Genomic DNA, 19401 nt, shown 5'->3' with positions numbered 1-19401 from the left:
CCTATTCACCACATCGATATCTCCATTAAATGTTGTGCAAGGTGGTGCAAAGTAAAATTGACGTTAAGAGAAAGAAATCACTCTGAGGACTTAAGGTAAGTGTTAATTATATTTTTAAAGATATTTTATTGAATATCCAAAAAATTCAGTAAATTCAGTTTTGATAGCAAGTTTAGTCATGGAGCATAACTTAGCTAACTATTTTTCGTTCCCCTGGATGTTCCCTGCTGGAGTGATCACTGGAGTCAAGTCTGAACTATCCTGGAAATCAATGATCTCAAAGGGCATTTTTTACAAACTGCAAACTTAAAAGTGATACTGTGTAAGTTGGCAGAGTTAGTTCTCACAACCTCATGGACCCAGATTCAATTCTGACTTCAGTTGCAGTCTATGTGGAGAATGCACGTTCTCCACTTGACCATGGGTTCATCGTAAGTTTCGGCATGTTTAATTTCTTCTGTGAAGTTACACCTTTCTGAAGAATCAAATGGGAGCTGATGAAGAAAAGATAAAACAGCATGGATGTTGGAGAACTGGAATGGCATTGGTGGAATTAACCTACTGAGAGCTAGCACAGGTCAGGGGAGCTATATTACTTCTTCCGCCATATTTTAAGAAAGCAAAAAATAGGATAGAAAACATCCGAAATTACAATTGGTTTAATATCCTTGGTGATTCTGTAGTTTTCATTCACCCAGCATTAATGTTCCAAAGTTCAAAGTAAATGTATAATCAAAGTATGTGTTTGTCGCCATGGGGTTCATTTTCTTGCAGGCATTCACTGTAGAACAGAAATACAATAGGATCTTTGAAAAACTACACACAAACAAAAGCTGACAAACAACCAATGTACCAAAGAAGATAATCTGTGCAAATACAAGAATATTAATTGCTTGCTTGCTTATTTATCTATCTATCCATTTATTTATTTATTTATTTATCTATTTGTTTGTTTATTTATTTACTTACTTTTAATTTTTTAAATTTATTTATCTGTCTGTCTATAAATCAATCAATCAATCAATCGATTAATTAATTAATTATTATTTCTTCACTTTTGTATTTGCAGAGGTTTTTATCTTCTGCACTCTGCTTGAATGCTCAAGTTGGGTGGTCTTTCGTTTAGTCTGTTATAGTTATTATTCTAATTAATCTCAGCAGTTGTATATGGCGACATGTATTTATTTTGATGATAAATGTACTTTGAACTTTAATTCAGTAGCCTGATGAAAATGATCCAATGTCACCTTTGCCTGAATATACCCTTTACATACGGCTACTGCCTATGGCTTGATGTGCACCTTGCCCAACCTGATATTGCTCTAAGTATGTCAGATAGGTTTTCCAAATGTGAATAGCCAGTAATTATGTACACCAATCCTACAGTACCTGGTTTCGATCTGATCCATGGTGTAAGAGATTCCAAATTATCACGGAGATTAATATTTGGCATGGAGTTCTGTATGCTTTTAATACAGAAAGAACTGCAAAGCCAATAAAAGAAAGGAGAGTATGTGTAAGAAGGACAGATATATTCATGAAAAGGTAGGAAGAGAAAAAAATAACACTTTTCAGAGCACAAGTATTTCAGAACTGATTTGTTATAATATTGTAAAGTGAATGATTTCAATGAGATATCTACCGTATTGTGCAAAAGTCTTCAGCATATGTAAAAAAAAATTCTGTAAAGCGAAGATGCTTTCAAACATAATGAATTGACAAGTTTTTAAATATAAAAAAATACTATAAAGACCAGTAAGCAGTAGAAGAACTAAATGAAATCAATATTTGGTGTGACCACTGCTGGACTTTAAAACTGCTTCAATTCTTTATGTTGTGCAGTTTTATAAGTAAGTCAGATGGTAGGTTTTTCCAGGCATCTTGCAGAACTTGCCACAGTTCTTCTGCAGACTTTGGATTCCTCACTTGCTTCTGTGTGCCCAAGTAATCCCAGACAGCCTCGATGATGTTGAGATCAGGGCTCTGTGGAGGCCACACCATCTGTTGCAGAACTCCTTGTTCTTTTTGCTGAAAATAGTCGGCCTTGTGTTTGGGTTCAATGTCCTGCCGCAGAATGAAGTTGGGACCAAGCAGATGCCTCCATGGATGAGAATCTGCTTGTACTTCTAGCTTTGAGGATTCCATTTATTTAGGTCAGATCACCAACTCTATTTGTAGAAATGCAGCCCCAAATCTTCAAGCAACCTTGCTTCACTTTTGGCTGCAGACACACATTCACGTAGCACTCTTAAGCTCTTCTAAGGACAATCTGCCTCCTGTTTGAGACAAAAAGTTCAAATTTTGACTCTGATGTGACTGTGAACGAACTCTCTAGAGAGACACTGAAGATGGTGGAAATAGAGTCTTTATTCAGCAAAACAACCAGCAGGCATCAGACTGGAGTCAATCTTGGAAGAAGAGACTTGCCTGACCCAATATTACATGACATTTTCATATGCTAAAGATCAAAGGTAGCAGCAGGACAATTCTAAAGTTAGAATGCATCCACAACACTTCCACTGAATTGCATATAGTAACCAAACACCTCCATCTTCACACTAACACTTCCAGATACCCAAATTGAATGGTAATCCCCACTGACTCTGGGCTGCATTCATACATATGCAGGCATCTGAGGTCAAAATGGCATGTTTCTTTATTTGCAATTGACCCAAGTCTGCAGCTTCATGAAGACTAGTGTTCTCAGCTGCATTTTAAACTCAATCTATGATCTACGTTCAGGTCTGATGATTGGTTGCTGTTGATATTAGTATTTGCTATACACCATTACTCCAGTATACACCCTATCAGTCCAGAGCACACACTGCCATTGTTCAGCACCCCATTTCCTGAGTGTTTGTATATAGATGAGTCTTTTGGCTTCATATCCACTTCTGAAGAATGGCTTTTTAGCAGCATATCTTCATGAAGATCACTTCTGACAAGATTTTACTAGACTGTAGAGGGGTGTACTTAAGTTCCAATGGTTTCTGAGTTCAGAGCTGACAGCAGTGCTGGACTACTTCCAATTTAGAAGGGATGTCAGTTTGTTTTATCTCTTGTCTGCTGCACTCAGTTTCTATGGCCAACCACTGCACTTCTGGTCCTCAACCTTGCCCATTTCTTCAGAAGAGCTCATACAGCACATCTTGAAACTCCTATCTGCCACAAAATTTCTGCCTGAGAGACCTTACTGATACAGGACAATCCCCTTGTGTCTTGTTGCTATGCTCCCTCTTGCCATGGCGTAAGAATAAATGATTTGAAGGTTAAACTGTCACATCTACAACACCTTAAACTTTTAGTCTGGTTGTCCTTTGCCCAGTCTGATTCCTTCTACATCCATTACTGTTTGAGTTAATCAGTTTAGATCATTCAACTCATAATGTCATTGATTGTTAGTACTTGTTTGTTATCTTTGTTTAACCATGCACTGGGTTATGTATCTACAAAGTAATCAAGTTTTTATTTGAAAAAATAGTCTACACTCAATAACACACACAAAATGCTGGAGGAACTCAGCAGGTCCTGAAGAATGGTGTCAGACCGAAACATTAACTCATCACTCTTTTCCATAGATGCTGCCTGACCTGCTGAGTTACTCCAGCATTTTGTGTGTGTTGCTTTGTAGTTCCAGTGTCTGCAGATTTCCTCCTGTTTGTGCTATTACCTAATGTGTTGCTTTCTTTAATGATACACAAAAAAATTCTCTGTAACATTGGGTATTTTGGAAAATGAACACTTGGAAATCTAAAATTTGCTCTTTTCTGCTGACACACTAATGCAGAAGACAAAAATAAACAACTAAAAGAAAATTTAGAAACATAGAAAACCTATTGCACAATACAGGCCCTTCAGCCCACAAAACTGTGCGGGACATGTCCTTACCTTAGAAATTACCCTAGGGTTACCCATAGCCCTCTATTTTCCTAAGCTCCATGTACCTATCAAGGAGACTAGAAACATAGAAAGTAGGTGCAGCAGTAGGCCATTTGGCCCTTCGAGCCTGCACCACCATTCAGTATGATCATGGCTGGTCATCTAACTCAGAAACCTGTGCCTGCTTTCTCTCCATACCCCCCGATCCCTTTAGCCACAAGGGCCGTATCTAACTTCCTCTTAAGTATAGCCAATGAACTGGCCTCAACTGTTTCCTGTGGCAGAGAATTCCACAGATTCACCACTCTCTGTGTGAAGAGGTTTTTCCTCATCTCGGTCCTAAAAGGCTTCCCCTTTATCCTTAAACTGTGACCCCTCGTTCTGGACTTCCCCAACATTGGAAACAATCTTCCTGCATCTAGACTGTCCAATCCCTTTAGAATTTTATACGTTTCAATAAGATCCCCCCTCAATCTTCTAAATTCCAGTGACTATACGCCTAGTCGATCCAGTCTTTCTTCATATGAAAGTCCAGCCATCCCAGGAATCAACCTGGTGAACCTTCTCTGTACTCCCTCTATGGCAAGAATGTCTTTCCTCAGATTAGGGGACCAAAACTGCACACAATATTCTAGGTGCGGTCTCACCAAGGCCTTGTACAACTGCAGTAGAACCTCCCTGCTCAAATCCTTTTGCTATGAATGCCAACATACCATTTGCCTTTTTCACTGCCTGCTGTACCTGCATGCCCACCTTCAATGACTGGTGTACAATGACACCCAGGTCTCGTTGCATCTCCCCTTTTCCTAATCAGCCACCGTTCAGATAATAATCTGTTTTCCTGTTCTTGCAACCAAAGTGGATAACCTCACAGTTATCCACATTAAATTGCATCTGCCGTGAATTTGCCCACTCACCTAACCTATCCAAGTCACCCTGCATCTTCTTAGCATCCTCCTCACAGCTAACACCGCCGCCCAGCTTTGTGTTATCTGCAAACTTGGAGATGCTGCATTTAATTCCCTCGTCAAAATCCTTAATATATATTGTAAACAACTGGGGTCCCAGCACTGAGCCTTACGGTACCCCACTAGTCACTGCCTGCCATTCTGAAAAGGTCCCGTTTACTCCCACTCTTTGCCTCCTGTCTGCCAACCAATTCTCCATCCACATCAATACCATACCCCCAATACCGTGTGCTATAAGTTTGCACACTAATCTCCTGTGTGTGACCATGTCAAAAGCCTTTTGAAAATCTAAATATACCACATCCACTGGCTCTCCCCTATCCACTCTACTAGTTACATCTTCAAAAAATTCTATAAGATTCGTCAGACATGATTTTCCTTTCACAAATCCATGCTGACTTTGTCCAATGATTTCACCTCTTTCCAAGTGTGCTGTTATCACATCTTTGATAACCAACTCTAGCATTTTCCCCACCACCGATGGCAGACTAACCGGTCTATAATTCGCCGGTTTCTCTCTCCCTCCTTTTTGAAAAAGTGGGGTTACATTATCTACCCTCCAATCCTCAGGAACTAATCCAGAATCTAAGGAGTTTTGAAAAATTATCACTAATGCATCCACTATTTCTTGAGCTACTTCCTTAAGCACTCTGGGATGCAGACCAACTGGCCCTGGGGATTTATCTGCCTTTAATCCCTTCAATTTACCTAACACCACTTCCCTACTAACATGTATTTCCCTCAGTTCCTCCATCTCACTAGACCCTCGGTCCCTTACTATTTCCAGAAGATTATTTATGGTCTCCTTAGTGAAGACAGAACCAAAGTAGTTATTCAATTGGACTGCCATGTCTTTGTTCCCTGATCAATAATCAGTTCACCTGTTTCTGACTGTAAAGGACCTACATTTGTCTTGACCAATCTTTTTTTCTTTTCACGTATCTATAAAAGCTTTTACAGTCAGTTTTTATGTTCCCTGCCAGCTTTCTCTCATAATCTTTTTTCCCTTTCCTAATTAAGCCCTTTGTCCTCCTCTGCGGGTCTCTGAATTTCTCCCAGTCCTCAGGTGTGCCACTTTGAAGTGTGAGATTTTCAGTGTGAGACTCTGAAAAGACCCTATTCTATTCATCTCTACCACCTTCACTGGCAGCCCATTCCACGCTCTCACCACTCTTTGTGTTAAATAACTTATCCTTGACATCTCTGTATCTACTTCCAAGCACCTTAAAACTGTGCCCTCTTATGCTAGCCATTTCAGCCCTGGGAAAATGCCTCTGACTATCCACATGACCAATGCCTCTCATCATCTTATATACCTCCCTCAGGTCACCTCTCATCATCCATCGCTCTAAGGAGAAAAGGATGAGTTCACTCAATCTAGTCTCATAAGGTATGCTCCCCAACCAGGCAACATCCTTGTAAATCTCCTCTGCACCTTTTCTATGGTTTCCACACCCATCTTGTAGTGAGGCGACCAGAACTGAGCACAGTACTCCAAGTGGGGTCTGATCAGGGTCCTATATAGCTGCAACATTACCTCTCGGCTCTTACACTCAATCTCACGATTAGTGAAGGCCAACACACTGTATGCCTTCTTAACCACAGAGTCAACCTGCGCAGCAGCTTTGAGTGTCCTATGGATTTAGACCCTGAGATCCCTCTGATCCTCCACATTTGCCATTAATACTATATACTGCCATCATATTTGACCTACCAAAATAAACCACCTGACACTTATCTGGGTTGAACTCCATCTGCCACATCTCAGCCCATTTTTGCATCCTATCAATGTCCTGCTGTAACCTTTGACAGCCCTCCACACTATCCACTACACCCCCAACCTTTGTGTTATCAGTAAATTTACTAACCCATCCCTCCACTTCCAGGTCATTTATAAAAATCACGAAGAGTAAGGGTCCCAGAACAGACCCCTGAGTCACCAACCTCCATGCAGAATATGACCCATCTGTAAACCACTCTTTGCCTTCTGCAGGCAAGCCAGTTCTGGATCCACAAAGCAATGTCCCCTTGGATCCTATGACTCCCTACTTTCTCAATAAGCTTGGCAAGGGATACCTTATCAAATACCTTGCTGAAATGCATATACACTACATCTACTGTTCTACTTTCATCAATGTGTTTAGTCACATCCTCAAAAATTTCAATCAGGCTCATAAGGCACGACCTGCCTTTGACAAAGCTATGCTGACTATTCCTAATCATATTATGCCTCTCCAAATGTTCATAAATCCTGCTTCTCAGGATCTTCTCTATCAACTTACCAACCACTGAGGTAAGATTCACTGGTCTATAATTTCCTTGGCTATCTCTATGCCCTTTCTTGAATAAGGAAACAACATCTACAACCCTCCAATCCTCCGGAACCTCTCCCATCCCCATTGATGATGCAGAGATCATCGCCAGAGGCTCAGCAATCTCCTCCCTCGCCTCTCACAATAACCTGGGGTTTTAATTTATATTAAAAAATCTAGCATGCCTAAGACTTTTGCACAGTATGATTGAAAATATTGTTAAGTGTAATGCACAAATTTATGGCTTTCACAGAAAGAATGTGATGATGAATTAGAAAAAAATCTACTGAACGTAGAAACTGAGTTGGCTGGAAATTGCCAGTCTGGATGCCCTATGAGTAAGAGTGATTGAAGCAAAATGCGCAATACCTTGTAAAAAGGAACTAGGCAAAACCTTGAAAAATGAAAAACCTCTGAAGGCATTGTCAAAATGCACTTCCCTTTATCTTACTACATTATGCCAACACTGAGCTATTCTGCAGGCATATTTCAAATGCATCAAATTAATATTAAGTTTCCCACTTCCTGCAGTTTGAACTATATCATTGATCAGCTCTGAAATGAATATGGAAATGAAGAATTCAACCCACTCATGGGTTGTGCATCTGCTACTGCATATAGTATTTTATACATTTATTTATAGCAGCAGTGACATCAATGAAGAAAACATTAGAGCTGCAGATTTGACTCGAGGCTTCATACCAGTTGCAGTTGGCGGATGAGTGAATGTGCAAATCCCCATTTTAAATTCATACATCCCCTTCTTGTTGTTTCGTGAACTTCCGAGTCCTCATTAATGAAGGAAATTGTCTATGTAAATTTATAATGACTTCTGACACCCTCCCCCTCCTGCTGCACTAGGAGGGGCAGGATGTCAATACACAGCAGCGTGATTCTATATACAACTTTCAATTTAAACATGTATAAGAATTTATAATTGATGAAGTATGTGCAAAAATTAAATTTTAATAAAGTGTCATCTACAGTTCCTCCAGGATTATGGCAATAAATAAAATTGTCCCAATTATAGCATTAAATATTTTTGCACTCTTGTTCTGCAGTATGTTAACAAAATACCAATCAATTAGGATTTGTATATTACATCAAACATTTATGCAAGTCCAAAAGAATGGAAATTAAAGCTCTGGTACTAGTGTTGTTCTCCTTTCTCGATTCTTATTCTGCACTCTAGACCAGTGCTCATATAAATCTCTAGTGCTAATGGTTATTCTCTCCTCGAGATTTTGCATGCCTTGGACACCTGTCCTAGGTGAGCTACACTCAGACCATCCCTCAAGATGATTTCAAACATCCTGATATCTGCACTATCAACAAAACAACACCTTCTCTCCAATTCCTCATGTATGCAACTTTAACCCTAGAGACTTTCAATAAATTTGCATTCCTCAAATTGTTCTGTTGTTCTATTCATAATTATAAGCACTGTCCCAGAGTTAAGCATTACTTCTTTTACAGAATTCTGGGATTCCATTGCTAGCTTTCTCTTTTAAGAACTTCTTCCTTCCTGAGATCTTATTCTGTGACTCAGTTTTTATTCAATAATGTTTTTATCTATTCATGCATTTCTATGCACAGTTAATCTGTCACTTTGATACAGTTTAATGTTATTTATATATTGACTCAGCTGGGTTATATCACCTCTAAAGATGATAAAAAAAAATGTGTGCTTGCTTTAAGACTTTATAATTCATTGAGCGTAGATTACAAAATTAATCTTGGGATATTTCAATGCATTGGAGATGCTGTATGGATAAAAACTGTTGCTGTTGTGCAGGAACTTCAGTCAGAGTTCCATACCTGTAGAAATTATTCAATAAATTGTGTTTAATTAATATGTTCTTCCAATAATTACAATGTTCTTTTGTAATTACAAATACTGAACATCAAGCTGTCAACATTAATCTCATTCTAGGGCAGAAAGTGCACAATAAAAATAATAATTTAAATATTGAGAGAATAAGTAATATGGCTTTGGGTGCAAAGTCTTTCTTTGCTATGAATAGGTGGAACTGAAGGGGCCTAAATCAGATGTAACCTATACTATTAGCAGTTAATCCATCATTTGGATGCAGTAATTTTTATTTATGTATCAACTCAACTGATTTATGTCATTTTTAAAGGCAGATAAATCTCCTGTTGTTTTTAAGGTTTTATAGTCCATTTAGTATAAATTAGAAAATGTAATTTCAAGCTGTTGTGTTTTCAACCAATTTGATTGCTGCAAGGCTGCTAGAGACCTAAGGGGTATGCATTGAGTCTATTTTGCCATCTGTGGGAGTGGTGTTAACTACCCCGCAGAGATTTGAGATATAGTGGCACAATTTGGGTACTTTAAATACTTAATTGACTGTGGATTATTTGCTGTGAGTATTTCGGAACAATGCAGTCACTCGTTGCAAGATCCTTATTATTTTATATTGTTTCATTCCAAGATTATTGTGCTATTCATTTTATACTTGATTAGGTACTGGCCACCTCATGCAGTCCAGATTTTCAGCCCATTAAATGTTTAGCCCTTGGAAATTCTGTCAAATGTTGCCAATGAGCTGAACTCAGAAAGTAACTTCAGGGTCAACTGGGCAAATGGAATAGGAAGGGAAAAGTTTCAACAGGGCAAAATAAACTTGAATGTATAGAAATTGGGCAAAAAACTAAGTCAAAGGCTGATATCCACTAGATATTGTAACAGCAACAATATTTAAAAAATAAATCTATTTGAGAGATCCTGACATGACAGACAAGGCTAGGATTTAATGACCACTTTTGATTTCCATTGATGATGAACTGCTTTCTGAAATCACTGCCGACTGAATGGATTTGTCAATTGTGCAATTCCCTAGTTAAAAACATTGTTGAGGTATTATAAAAAGTGTTATTAAAGTACTTTTTTCATTCTTACTTATATCATCCTCAGTTTATGTAAAGCACAGGTTAGACAGGTTATTGCTAAACTAATCTTGAGAAGAGTCTTTCAACTCTGTCACATGATCCAGATACTTACGAGGTGCAATTTCCAAAGGACTTTGATGATAAAATGGAAATGAATGCTTTACTTTGGTGTTAAAATCAGTGCCATGCAGATGAAACACATTCCATTGCAGCCTCCTCTACATCAATGAGGCACAACGTACACTGGGGGACTGCTTCATCAACCACCTTAGCTCCATCTGCCCCGAAAAGTGGGATTTCCCAGTGGCCATCCATTTCAATTTAGCTTCCCATTCTCATTCTGACACTTTGGTCCATGACCTCCTCTGAGGTCACAATGAGGCCACTCTTAGAATGAAGGAGCAACACCTCATCTTGCATCTGGGTCACCTCCAGGCTGATGTTATCAACGTCAATTTCTCTAACTTCCAGTAAATTCTCTCTCCTTTTTCCACTTCCACTTTTTTCCATTCCCCATTCCGGCACCTCTCTTACCCCTTTCTCTTCTCCTCACCTCCCTCTCGTGTCGCATCTCTTTCCCTTTCTCCTCTCCAAACATATTCCTTCTTTTTCAGCCCTTTACCTCTTCCACCTATCACCTCCCAGTTTCTCACTCGCTGCCCACCACCCACCCACCTATCCCATCACTTGGTCTCACCCATCACCTGACAGCTTTTAATCTTTCCCCTCCCACTCCCCCCATCTTCATATTCTGTTTTATTCCCTTTCCTTTCCAGTCTTGTCCTAAACTCCTTCATAGATGCTCCCAGAGCTGCTGTGTTCCTCCACAATATTTCCAGCACCTCCAGAATCTCTTGTGTAGCTGAAACGTTTTTTACTTTACAAATTCGAGTATCTCACTAACCTATTTCATGGGGAATTATAACGTTCAATCGCATAGCTTGCACTTGTAGTCACACATTGGCCAGCTGGTACAAAAATGTAATTTCTTGTTCCCACTTCAATCATGCTTTCTTGGCTTTTTGTGCCAGATTTTCTTCATTAAATTATTTTAATTTTCTCTGGTGCTGTGGAAAGTTCCAAACTTACATCTTCAGATCTATAGTCCAGATTTTTAGATTATTTGTCCTGCAACATAAAGAACATGTTACTATTCTCACATAAAAGCCAGCAAACTGCTTTGACTTTAGTTAAAAATGTTACGTCATGGCAATTGATTTCTTAAGGTTTGTCTTTTTTTCTGGTTCAATTGATAGAGGTAAATTTTCTGAGCCTAGATAAACACCCAGCTTGCCAATATCGGACATATTAATGCTGAACGAATTTACTGGTGAAGAGATTAACACTATTTTCCAGAATCTTAATATTCCTTGACAATTATTTCCTTCTAAATGCAGACCATCTTTGTTAATCCAAGTATAAGGTGAGAAGACAATGGGAGAACAGTAAAGTACATTTGGAAAAAATGGACAATAGGATATTGTTTACAGTATCAGAAGAGATCATGCCTACAGTTTCAAGATTCACTCTTCTTGTGCAGAAAGTATCTTCCTCCAGGTGAAAACCTAGAAATAGTACTTAATTAACTGTTTATATTGATTGGATTGTAAAATATATCAAGTCAAAAGTCAAGTCACTTTTATTGTCATTTTGACCATAACTGCTGGTACAGTACATAGTAAAAATGAGACAACGTTTTTTAGGACCATGGTGTTATATGACACAGTACAAAAACTGGACTGAACTACACACAAAAAAACAACACAGAGAAAGCTACACTAGACTACAGACCTACACAGGACTGCGTTAAGTGAAAAAAAAACAGTGCAGGCATTACAATAAATAATAAACAAGACAATAGGGCAGTAAGGTGTCAGTCCAGGCTCTGGGTATTGAGGAGTCTGATAGCTTGGGGGAAGAAACTGTTACATAGTCTGGTTGTGAGACCCCGAATGCTTCGGAGCCTTTTCCCAGATGGCAGGAGGGAGAAGAGATTGTATGAGGGGTGCATGGGGTCCTTCATAATGCTGCTTCCTTTGCAGATGCAGTGTGTAGTGTAAATGTCCGTGATGGCGGGAAGAAAGACCCCGATGATCTTCTCAGCTGACCTCACTATCCACTGCAAGGTCTTGCGATCCGAGATGATGCAATTTCCGAACCAGGCAATGATGCAGCTGCTCAGGATGCTATCAATACAACCCCTGTAGAACGTGGTGAGGATGGGGTGGGGGGGGGGCGGTGGTGGGAGATATATTTATAATATCAGAAAATAGCAGTGATTGAAAGAATATACAATATTTTAATTTACAATGTTTTACCAACTCAACTGTTAAAAATTAATTGATATGTGATAGTTGCTTGGGAATAATCTATGTTGAGATCTAAACAATCTCAAACTATTTTGTTGTTTGCATGATCAATTACTGTTTTAATTTCAATAAATTAATTACATGAATGCAATGAAGTCTACATTTAAAAGTAAATTGAGGAGATATTTCACTTTCAATTGTTTGCCCCTTTTCAATAATACATACAAACTGTAAAGAAATTTAGAGGACTCGAAGTAATTTGGTCCATTGCCTGTGGTTCTTTGAAAGTCCTATTCATTTATTCACATTCAGTAGAGCTTCTTTTCAAATATTTCTCCAGCTGCATCATCCATAACCCCGTTCCATTTTACATGTGTATTAGGTTGATGGACTCCTGCTCCTTCCCCTACAAAGAGTTTCTTCATTTTTCACCACTGTTTCTTACAGCCTCTTATGCAAACAGAATACCATCTTCTGCCTAATATGTCTAGTCACCAATATTTTAGTTACAATTGCATCAACCAAAGAAAATAATCTTTCCTTTCATAAGCAAACCATTTTGAGTACAATTTCAGCAAAGCTCTTCTGTATTATACTCTCAGCTTCCAAAAGTCAGCCAATCAAAACCATAAATGATTTTGCATCATAGTTGGAAAAATAAATCCAAACTACAGAATACTCCATGTACATCGAATTTGGTCCTCCTTAATCTTGTCTAGCAAGCAGAACAATTCTTATCCATCGATTTGCTTTTGCTGCCTGGTCTTACTGGATCTATGCTTTACCTGTCTGTCATAAAATATTATGTTGAAACAAACCATCATTAACATGGATTTTTTTTCTTTTCAGTTTTAATTCAATCCCTAATCATGTAGTCTTTTTTTAAATAATTTTTTTATTGAATTTTTGAATGGTTACAGAAGGAAAAAAATATTATCAACCCTTTCCACCTCCCCTTAACCCCTCCCCCCTAACATATCCCTGTAGAAAGAGAGAGAAAAAAAGAGAAGAAAAAAGAAAGAAAGAATGCCTGGATATCCCCACATGCTCCATGGAGTTCATAATAGCTTTAGTATATATATACACACATACATACATATATATATATATATATTTCTTTCCCCAAATAACCAATAATTTTATCTTCAGAGCACCTATATATTTAATCCTATCTTCTGTAAATAAGGGTGCCAAATTTTCAGAAATACTTCATATTTATCTCTTAAATTATAAGTAATTTTTTCAAGTGGAATGCAGCTGAAAGTTTCATTCTTCCAACGATCTATACTTAAGTATGAATCCGATTTCCAAGTAACTGCAATAGCCTTTTTGGCTACTGTCAATGCAATTTTTATGAATTCTTTCTGATATTTATTCAGTTTGGATTTCGGTTTTATCCCTTCAATATCGCCTAGTAAAAATAATGTTGGATTATGTGGAAGTTGTGTTCCAATAATTTGTTCCAATAAAACTCTTAAATTTGTCTAAAAAGGTTGAATTTTAAAACAAGACCAAGCAGAGTGTAAAAAAGTACCAATTTCTTGATTACATCGGAAACATTGATCAGATAAATTTGGGTTTAATTTATTTATTTTTTGTGGTGTAATATATAATTGATGTAAAAAATTATATTGCACTAATCTTAACCGGATATTTGTTGTATTTGTCATACTGTCAAGACATAGTCTTGACCAACTTGTTTCTTCAATTTCAATATTCAAATCAGTTTCCCATTTTTGTCTTGACTTATGAGGTATAGTAATGTCATTTGATCAATTAAAGAATAAATACAAAATATCAAAGAACACTCTTTTTTGTTATTTCCAATTAAGGGCTTATTTAAGAGATAAATTGACGTGCTGAGCTCCTCCAGCATATTGTTTGCATTGCTTTGGATTTTCAGCAGCTGAAGACTTTGTTATGGTTTTGTGTTTTCAGTGTAGCTCCTCCAGATTTTGATAATGAAAGGCTTTAAAATTGCGAACGATTGAGTAAATGCTCTAGATTAGTTCTTGAGGCTCAGTGATCCAAATGCACTCAAATGCATTTAGATAATATATGCATTATCTAAGGTGAGGCATATTTTATTTGGAGTAAGCACCATATCCTAACACCCTTTGCTATTTATAACTCTGGCATTATTTCAAGATGGGTCAGTGTGTTCATCCAGTATTCACTAGTTCAGCATCACCCAACATAACTGTTCATACTGGTTGTATGGATTTGTTTTGGGTAAATTGGTCACTATTTCTTCCTCCTCAAAAAGATGAACACATTTCAAAAATAAATGAATGTCTCCAAAACACTTGAAGTTCAGAAGATATGATGAGGAGTGAAAGGCAAGTTCTGATTGGACTTCTTGGGGTTTGAGGCGACTTGGCCGTTAGATTGGCTCATTCACCCACACACCAAAGTGTTCAGTGACAGATGCTTCAATAAAGATATAGTAATTATTTAAATACATCAGATATATCTTGTACACAAGTTTGTTATTAACTCTCCTTTTGTTGTTGTTGACCCACCTTTACATTTGAAAATTGATTGTATTTTTAATTCCTAAATTGTGCTAGTGTTTCATGATAAATATTCCAATAGATGAATAATAACAAGGTACAGATCCAAACTACACAACCACTACATAATGAAAGCACAACTATCTTTCTCTGTAACTTTTAGTGATGCTGAAAGAACTTAACAATGCCTCTACTTTTTCAATAAGCTAAAGAAAATTTCTACATCCTTGTTGACCCTTACTAATTTCTATTGATGCACCAAAGGAAATTTCTTAACTAGACGCCTAATGGCTGGGTATGGCCACAAGAAACTGCAGGGAATTGTGGAAGAGCTCAGCACATCACAGGAACCAACGTCCCCTCCACAGACTCTCTCTATACTTCTTGCTACATCAGTAAAACTGACAGGATAGTAACGATCCCACCCATCCTGACTCATATCCCTCTCTCATCAGGGCGGAGGATATAGAAGCCTAAAAGCACGTACCCCACCGAAGTTCAAAGGTAAATGTAAATCTTATTAGCCAAGTACATATTTATGACCATATACAACTCTAAGATTCATTTTCTGGAGACATACTCAGCAAATCTACAGAATAGTAGCTCTAACAGGATCAATGAATGATCATCCAGAGTGCAAAAGACAACAAACTTTACAAATGCAAAGATAAATAAATAACAATTAATAATGAGAGCAGGAGATAACAAGATGGGGTCCTTAAAGTGAGATCATATGTGTGGGAACATTTCAATGATGGGCAAGTGAGTGTAGTTATTCCCTTTTGTTCTAGAGCCTGATAGTTGAGGGGTAGTAGCTGTTCTTGAGCCTGTTGGCGTGAGAACTGAGGCTCTTGTACTTTCTACAGCAGCAGTAAGAGAGCATGGCCTGGGTGGTGGGGGGCTCTGATGATGGATGCTGCTTTCTTATGGCAGTGCTTCATATAGATGTGCTTAATGGTTGGAAGGCTTTACCCGTGATGTACTGGGCCAAATCCATTACCATTTGAGGATTTCCATTCAATGGCATTGGTGTTTCCATACCAGACTCTACCAGTCAATACACTCTCCACTACACATCTATAGAAGTTTGCCAAAGGACAGCTCATATCCCATTGGTATTAGACCTGTTTTATGATAAAATGGACACTTGAACTCACAGTCTACTCTGTTATAGTCTTGCATATTATTAGTTATCTGCACTGCACTTTCTCTGTAGCTTATACACTTGATTCTGAGCTGTTATTGGTTTACCTTGTCTAACTTCAATACGCTATGTAACTTTATTTAATGACACAGCGCATGGTAGGCCATTCTGGCCCTGCAAGCCATGCTGGCCCATCTACCTCCAGCAAACCCAATTAATCCTAACCTAATCATGAGACAATTTACAATGATCAACTATCCCATATCTTAGGACCATGAGACGAAATCGGAAGTCCCAGAGAAAACCCACTCACACACTCGTATAGAGGAATTCATATCAGGAGCACAGTACCATGGGAGAGGCCTGGAGAGGCCTGGAGAGGCCTGGAAAGTGGTAAAATGTCACATTATAGTATTTGATGAAACAACAGCATGGTAAATAGAAGTAATTGTAAAATACGACTTAAAATAACCATTGGCATTCTGATCATGTCAAAACTGATTTTACCATCAGGTGCTAACAATAAAAGAATTCATAATTTTGGCATTTGGCATGGAGAAATGTTAAGCAAGTTAATACAAGTTAAAGGAACAGTAAATATATGTAAACGCACACACACATACACACACACACGTGCACATACCCACACGTAAATATAATGTATACACACCTTGCTAAATATTCATGCTATTATATAAGTAAGCATGAACACAAAAAAATACACGTAATCTCTGAATGGAATAGAATGGGATATTAGTGATATTACCTACATTTTTACATGCTAAGGCAACTGCAGAAACCTTTAGATATTTTGGGTAGCACTGCAAGAATATCAAATATCCAGCAACTGCTTGAACCCTGGCCAACAGAAGCATTACTGTTCAGGCAGAAGTGCTAGAGAGGTAAAACAGTCTGCAGAAGGTAGACTTGATACCAGAGTATAAGACTGAGCCAGGATGTGGATAAATGCTTACATTCCAAGATGGAGTTCATGTGCTCAATTACAAAACATGATGAGTAATCTTGGTGAGCTGTGAGCTCAAGCATACACAGCTGGAGGAAGGCTAGATACTGTGGCTTGTGAACAGATCTTCCAGATGGATTGGAAGAAATTAATAAGCAGAGGAGTAATTAATAACTAGATGCCTAAGATTTAAACAAAAGTAAAATTGCCTGCTTATACAGTACACACAAAATACTTGCCCAAAGGTCCACTGCTGAGAAAATCAGTGGTGCAGAGGGCCAAACCATCATGTGATAATTGAAAACATTTTACTAGAAAAACCCTTTTCTAAATGTTGCCAGGAGTTCATGTAGGGTTCAGTTTCAGAAGGTCAGGAATACTGGCTGGATAAGTTGGTGTAAGTCTTTGTCTGTGAAAAAGCCAGTATGAGAGAGTTGTGATGGGATTTGATAAGCAGAGATATCATAGTCAGAATCAGTATGTGTACGTGACAGGGCTATTATCAGTACATACACTACAAAGGTGGAAGAGAAATCAGCATAAAGGATGGTAAGGGGTTCAGTGAGGGTCAACCACTGACGGTTATTGCAGGAGGGTTGTGAGAAAACCAAATAGGAATTTATAACATCATGAAAGGCACAGACAGACAGTTGATATCTTTCTTCCAGATTTGAAATATTTAATACTAGAGCACATGCATTTATTGTGCATGGGAGTAAGTTCAAAAGAAATGTGCAGGCCTGAACTTTTTTCACTGTACTTTTCTTTTTGCAAGGTGAGTGGGGTTGCCTGTATGCACTGCCAGGATTGGTAGTGGAGGCAAGTACAAAACAGACTTTCAAGAAGCTCTTAGATACGTATATAGATGAAAGGAAAATCGACTATGTAGGAGGGAAGGATTAAATTGATCATGGAGTAGTTTAACCTCACCATTAAACTCAGCCAGCTCCATCATCCTTGACATCTTCCAAAGTGATGCCTCCAAAAGATGGCATGTACCATTGAGGACTTCCTCTGTCCACTTCTCATTACCCACTTCTCGTTGCTTCCAGGAGCCCAAAGACACACACTTATGACTTAATGTTTTAAGACCAGCTTTTTCTCCTCCACCATCAGATTTCTGAATGGACAATGAACACATGAATACTACGTCAATATAGTTTAGCTCTTTTTGCACTACTTATATAAAATTGTAATTCATAATATATTTTATATTTTACACTGTTGCAAAACAACAGATTTCATGATACATGGTAAGAAACCTGATTCTAGTTCAGATTCACCCAATTATGGAACTAAAGAACGATAGAGCAAAACAGTGGTCTCATAAATGTTTGAGCTTGTTCTGACTATTTGATTTAATTAACTTCACCCCCTTGTACCTACAGTTCTGTAATTTTATGGCATTAATTAGTTATCTTGTTTTTTTCAACTGCCTCCCACCATCCTTTCAAACCATCTGTTCTGCATCATAACTTGTTATGTTTATTTAAAAAATCATGTTGCCTTGGGTTATTTTACCACTCACTTCAAATCTGTGTCTTTGGAATCCATCCAGTGTTGGACTTCTCTGGGTGGTTAAACATACAAAGATTAAAAATGAAACATAAACATTTTTATTACTACAATTTGTCTTCTTTTACACATTGGTTGTTTGTCAGTTTTCGTTTATGTGTACTTTTTCATTAATTCTATTGTATTTCTTTTCTTTCCTGTAATTGCAGGTAAGAAAATGAATCTCGTGTTAGTATATGATGACATATACATACTTCGATAAAAACTTTTTTCTTTGATCTTTGAAGCTTAAAGCCTACACAAATTTAATAATGCAACAGAAAATCAAAACAGTGAGAGGAAGTCTAGGAATAAGGAAAATGGGGCAAAACTACAGAAAATGAACCAATAAGCAGTTAACATTTACAACATGTGGAACACCCTGCTAAGGGTAATGATGGAGGCAGATACATTATGGACATTTGATAGATTCTCAGGTAGGTACATGGATGATAGGAAAAAGGACCACGTGGGAAGCATTTTTAGAGCAGGTTAAGAGGTCAACACAACTTTGTGGGCTTAAGGGCCTGTGTCCTAATGTAATGTTTTATGTTCCATGTTAATTACAGACCAATCAGCTGGATGTGCTGGTGGAGAATTATTTATAGAACACAAACCAGGGCAGAATTAATTGCTGACTGGATAAGTATTAGGTAATTTAGTAAAGTCAACATGGATTTGCTCAAGGCAAATTGTGTTTGACTTACTTGACTGCCTCCCTTGAAGTAACAAAACGGATTGATGAGCATATTGAGCACTGCTCTGCAAGTAAAATGTCAAGTAATGTCTCTGATAAAATACCATCAAAATAGACACTGCAAACATGGAATTAAAGGGAAATTTGGGGC

General features: G+C 37.9%; 1 long non-coding RNA gene across 1 annotated transcript in view; it reads left to right on the top strand.

The window, feature by feature from the left end:
• LOC132397353 (uncharacterized) overlaps positions 1–14154 on the top strand; it is a 53053-nt gene extending 38899 nt beyond the window's left edge. The window contains exons 5-6 of the long non-coding RNA XR_009513342.1: positions 11467–11626; positions 12112–14154. This is a non-coding gene — a long non-coding RNA (uncharacterized LOC132397353). The remainder of the gene's footprint in view (positions 1–11466; positions 11627–12111) is intronic.
• The last annotated feature ends 5247 nt before the right edge of the window (positions 14155–19401 follow it).

This window comes from Hypanus sabinus, chromosome 7 (assembly GCF_030144855.1).
Source record: "Hypanus sabinus isolate sHypSab1 chromosome 7, sHypSab1.hap1, whole genome shotgun sequence".
NCBI classification, from domain to species: Eukaryota; Metazoa; Chordata; class Chondrichthyes; order Myliobatiformes; family Dasyatidae; genus Hypanus; species Hypanus sabinus.
The sequence above is the reverse complement of the archived record's forward strand: the minus strand, read 5'-3'. Positions and strand labels throughout refer to the sequence as shown.